Genomic DNA, 6,000 nt, shown 5'->3' with positions numbered 1-6,000 from the left:
TTGGCAAAAACTAAACCTATGCTAAAGACCACTCTTACTTCTTCCCTCGTACTAGACCTAGGTTAGGTACATTGGGGTAGGCATATTTTAGAAGCACCAGTTAAGTATTATAGTCTGTGTTATTTATGTATTTTTTTATGTCATAGCACTAGACAATGCTATTACAGTATTATTTTATACTAGTGTTTACGCTGTACGCATTATACTTTGCATTCTGTCTAACGATTGTAGCAGTTCACCTCTCTTGCATGAGATAGAAGACTGTTCAATAGACCCCTTTTTTTGAAACGTCCGTCTCTCTATTTTCTCTGCAACTCTGTAGAAACAAAGCATGCACGATTGACTGAGTAAAATAGTTATCTATTGTTTCAACGACTCTGAAGATATTTGCTCCAGTCCAAGGGAAACAAAGTTGTCATGTTTATGTGGTTGTCAGAAACTAATCCCTTCTTATGTATTCAAGAAAGTTTCTACTGACCTCTGAGCTAGCTGGCACTCACAATTAAGTTTAGTATATTCGCTAGAGAGTTTGGTTTTGTCCCTTCTCCACATTTTTCTTGTGTTCCTTACATAGTAATACGCACATTGGTGTGGTCCACCCATAGAGTTTGTGTCAATAGTAAGGTGTAGGTACACTGGTGCGGTCCACCCATAGTCTTTGTGTAAATTTTAACAAGTACGTACATGGGTGTGGTCCACCCATAAGTCTTTGAGTTCTGGGGTGCTTTACTCCCATGTGTCTCTTCACAGTGTTAGAGTTCTCAGTGTTTGTTTCTACTGTGTTTCTCTGCACATTGTTTCACATGTATTGTCATGTGGTGTTTTCTCACTTTTTGTCAGTGAGCTTAATGTTTTTATGAACTTTCCGTTTGTTTTATTATTATAGGAGGAGGATGGTGATAGTTTGTTTGTATCTCCTCATTCTTCTTCCTTCCTTTGTTTAGTCTGTGTTCCCTCTCGTAGTGTGGTTTTTACCTTACATCCCTAGGTTATGGACTATTGACTTCATTTGTACATTGTGTGTATAACTGTATTTCATTTTAGTATGGTTTAATTAATTTTCGATTTTAAGGGGAGAAGATAATGTAGTATGCTCTTGTTATTTATAATGTCATCTGTAATCTGGTTCCTAGCTGCTCAGCCAGTGTGAGTGTTCTGTATTGAATGTTGGTGAGATGGACGTGAGTGAAATGCTTGGGTGCCTGAAGTGTTGACAGTTGGATGATGGGCTGAGCAACAGGCAGGCTGGTGGGGCTGCTACCATTGATGTTATGGACTCAAATAAATATCTGACGATACTACTCAGCTACATCTGCTATGTCACCTCTACGCATGGACCTTACGTGTTACACACAGGCACCGCTGATGAGCAGCAAATGGAGCCGGGCCGAAGGTGAGTCATGGTGTTTGTGTTTGACGGCGGCTAACAGCATGGAAGCCCAATGGCCCTATGAGGGATCATTGAGCCTCTTTTGGAGTGAGCAGGGGATGGGACTCCTGAGAATCCAACCTCAGTGTTGTGGCAGGGACTGGCAGCCATCTTGGGACCAAACGTGATTATCAGTCCCGAGGGATGACTTGTGCTGCGGGGTTGACCCTGAAAGGCCTCTGGTTGCTGTGGGCCCACTGGGCTGTGGCTGCTGTCTATTGGGGACTGGGGGCCTGGAAGACAGTGAGAGTCACTTGGCCCTGGATGACACTAACACTGCTGATGAGCAGCAAATGGAGCCAGGCTTTGTGGGGCACTGCGCCCTCTAGCTCGCTATAAAAGTGAGTCACATTGCTCGTACTTGGCCATTCGCTGGCAGCACAGAGGTGCGATGGCACTGTGAGGGAACATGGAGCCGCTTTTGGAGCGCATGGGGACCTAACCTCCAGACAATCACCTTTCACCTGCCTCGCCTGAGGAATTGGCACTGCGGCACCTCCATGCGGTCCTAGACCATTCTCGGTGTTTGCCCCAGCTATTTCAGATGTACCTGACTGCTCATGCACTCCCTCCCACACTACCTGTGCTGCAACCGAGAGGAAGTGTGGCGGGCCAGGAGCAGGAGACCAAACTCTGCCTGGATAATACTGTGGTGAATTGAAATAGCAGCTGCCACAGCCATTATCCACTTACCAGTCTTGCTTTGGTGCTGTACTCCACCTGCCATGGGTCGGTCATGCAGGGCTGCTATTTCTGTCAGGTCGTTGGACTGCCCGCGCCTGCCAGACTACAATTCCCAGCATCCTAGGGGAAAAAACTACATTTCCCATGATCCCCGACGGGAAGCAGAATAACTCTGGGCGGAGCCGGGCGATCCTTGCTCGTGATTCTGTGTGGCGGCGGGAGCGGCTGCTCCTATGCGTCCTGTGGTTACCGGCAGTAACTTTGGCGTTTCCAGTCTTTGGGAGGAGAAGTCTGAGAACGGTATTGGAAACGCGCTGGCTAGTGCGTTTTGGTTTTCATTAGTTCCTCAACTCGGTTTGAAGCAAGTTGGGAGCCTTTGTTTTGCCTCGCGGCTGCGAGGATAAGTGGTACTACCTTTGAGTTTTGGCATTTTTCTGTACACACGCTTGTGACAGTTTACTCAGTACTGTGGGAAGAAAGGATTTCATTTTATGACATGGCATGTGGCGGAGTGCAGGGGGGGATGAGGACCTCCGCACTACCGTCATGAATCTGTGACGGAGCTTGTTACAGCTCGGAGTGGAATATAAATATCAAAGCGGATGGCTGTAGTGAGGGAACTACGCCATGCCGTGTTTGGTTCCTATTAAGGTGTTTTCTTGGTAACGAAGTCAGTTACCATTTCCTGGCAAAGGAGGAGTGTGTTACGATTTCAGCTGGAATTCCTTTATATTGGTTTGAGCATAAACCATATACTGTGCATCATTTTCTTTTGTGCTTTTTGAATCGGATGGAAAACAATCATCAAAGCTTTCATTCTAATCACTATGGGGTATGTTATTAGTGAGAACTGAGGATTTAGGCAGAGGGTGTCTATTGCAATAAACTGATGCGTTTGCTTGTGTTGTGCAGGATAGAAGGAAGTGTGAAGATACAGCAGCATGGAGTGGACACGCATTTATTTACAGGTGAATCTACTGGTTGTGGCTTAGTAAGAATATAATGAGCGTAGGGTTAACGAATGTATTAACCTTTGTATCTTTGTCTTCCAGTTTCTTTTTCCCTGCTGCCCCCTTCCTTCTCCCCTTTATACTTTTGGGTTTTTTCCCCTTTTGGGGTTTTTCCCTCACCGTATCGTCTGAACACCCTGTGTCTATACTTCAGGGTGTTCGGAAGGTCCGGAGGTGGAGCATTGTTACTACATACGGATCCTGCGGAGTGCAAATCTGACAATTTCCCAAGCTCACACTAACATCATGGGCATGTCGAACCCCTTTTGAGCCCCTAAGGAAAAGCACGAGCCAAATAGGCCTGAAACCAAAGCAAGGCATTTGGATTAAGACAAGTTAGACCTAATGCTTCTAGCCATTGTGGAAAGCCACTCAAATTTAGAATAAAAAGTAGACGCAATGGTGGAAGGCATGGGGATGCTGTGTGAGAATCAACATAAACTCTCTGAAAAAGTACAGACCAACAGAACACTTCTTCAGATCCTCCACCCACAAACTTTAGACCATACCAAAACCCTGCAGGACCTATTGGATTGAGAGTGACATATATAAGCAAGAGCTGAAGATACAGTAGGGAGGGCGTGTTGTAACAGTTTGTGCATTGATTGCGTGCCGGAGGGACTTGAGGGGCAAGACCCCGCAAAGTACATTGAGACATGGCTCCAGAAAGAGGTTATCCCTCAGGGCTTCTCATCTTTATTTACGGTAGAACGTTCTCACAGAGTGCCTGCCCAATGGCCTCCACAGGGAAGTGCACCATAGTGGTGTGCATCCTCAATTGTAGAGACAGAGATGCCCTGTTAAAGTCACAATAACTGTGGGCCAGTCTCAGATTAAGTATGCTACCATGAGGATATTTCCCAATTACACTTTAGTGGTTCAACATAAACAATCCTCTTTCCTCCAAATCAAGAAGAAGATAAGGGAACTAGGACTCAAACACACAATTTTATTCCCTGCTACACTAAGGATCACGGCTGAGCAGTGCTGTAATTTCTTCCTAGAACAGAAACAAGACTGAGATGGGATAGAGCAATATTAATCTCATGGATGTGCACATGATGATGGATGATTGCCGTGGAGCACTAAGCCCTGAACACGAAGAAGCAGTGAAGCATCAGCGACAAAGTGGTATTGCGCAAGAGATACATGACAGATTCTTGCGTAACATAGAGAGGCTCTAGAGGTGACCGTAGTTATTACCTGGGGCATGGTCCTGTTCTGCTAACTTGGCTGGCACCTCTTCCTCCTCATAATCTGCAGAAACGCCTATAGATGACCATGCCAATCTATATGGCTCTCCACTTCTTCCTGTGCTCAACCTGCAATCAGCTAATGACCTGATATAATCCCCAGAGCAGGGGGATACTTGCATATTTAGCAATAGACCCATAAGACTTGAGATGCAGCAACTGTCCCGGCCTCAAGCTCTGTGCCTTGTATTTCTACTCTCCCCTCCTGGAGGGGGGGCTGGGTCTAGGTGGTGCTTGGAGATAGTGAGACTGGGGTGAGTTGAACTATGACATCATATAGGTAACTAGCGATTAGACATAGTTGGAATGCAGTAGCCAGGCAGGGCTGCACACAGACAATTTCTACATCTAGCTGTCTTGGTTTACTCTCCTTTTTAACCCACTACAGAAACCCCACAAGATTAGATGTTACCACTGCCAGTTGCCGCTTCAAGTCTCATAGATGGACAGTTGGGGGAGTCTGTCCTACGGGGTGGGCTGAGATCTCTTGTTTAGTTTTTTTCTGTTATGTCTGCACTTCATATGACACTGGCTATAGAAAATGGCTGCTGAAGGGAGAGGAGAAGTCAGTGCTCCTAGACTCTCAATCTTGTGTCGAGGCCACCTACAAATTGACATATGGCATGATACAACTTAGTCTCATGGAATATTAGAAGCCTCAATACACCCATCAAATGTCCACTCCTCAATGGTGCTTTGGAATGCACAGATAGTGTTCCTGTAGGATACCCATCTCACACATACAGAAGGTCCCAAACTGGAGCACTGCTGAAGTGTTTACTACAACAATACCTTATATGCCAAGGGGGACCTGATCTGGCTGAGACCATGTTGATGGGTGAAGACATTCATTTAGATAGGGATGGTAAATATGTCCTACTTTATGACAAGCTAGAGGGGTTGTAGCTAGTATGGGATAGCATATATGACCTGAATTTTGACCGGAGCAAGTTCTCGATCTCCCTCATCAGAAAACTGGCTAATTGGCCCGATGTCCCCTGGATCCTAGGGGGAGACTTTAACTCTGTTCTCAAAATAACCTAGACATAGCTGTACCACCAATACAACAAGCTTTGCCTGTGCAGCATGCCAAGGAGCTGAACAGGTGGCTGTAATGCTGGGGATTGGTGAATATCTAGGGACAGACATGAATACTCCTTTTACTTACAAGCACATAACATCTTCGTGAGACTAGATCACATCATTTGCTGTACAGAGGTATAAGACGTGTCCCATTCTGCAAAGCATAAATTGAAAACTATTTCCGACCACAACCGGATTGACGCAACCTTATGCTGGAGTAGTCTTCTCTCTTCAGTCCCTACTTGGAGCATGCAAAATGTGATGCTTGATGACATCCCCTTTCAACATGACACTGAAACACATGTTGAGCAGTTCTTCAAAGAGAACGAAGAAATGTCTTCCTCACTGCTAACTGAGTGGGAATCAGACAAGGTCTCTGTCAGACGGCTATGTATTCGGGCCACAGTCAGAGCCCATAGATTTCTACTGGCCACTGTAAACAGAATAAAATGTCAAATGCACATTACAGATACACATTTCTCTAATACTCTGCAATCCCCAAAGCAACTCTCAGACCTATTGAAGTAACTTAGCACCGGCA

The sequence above is a fragment of the Lissotriton helveticus genome, chromosome 2_1 (genome assembly GCF_964261635.1).
Source record: "Lissotriton helveticus chromosome 2_1, aLisHel1.1, whole genome shotgun sequence".
Classification (NCBI taxonomy): domain Eukaryota; kingdom Metazoa; phylum Chordata; class Amphibia; order Caudata; family Salamandridae; genus Lissotriton; species Lissotriton helveticus.
Note: the sequence above shows the minus strand (reverse complement) of the source record.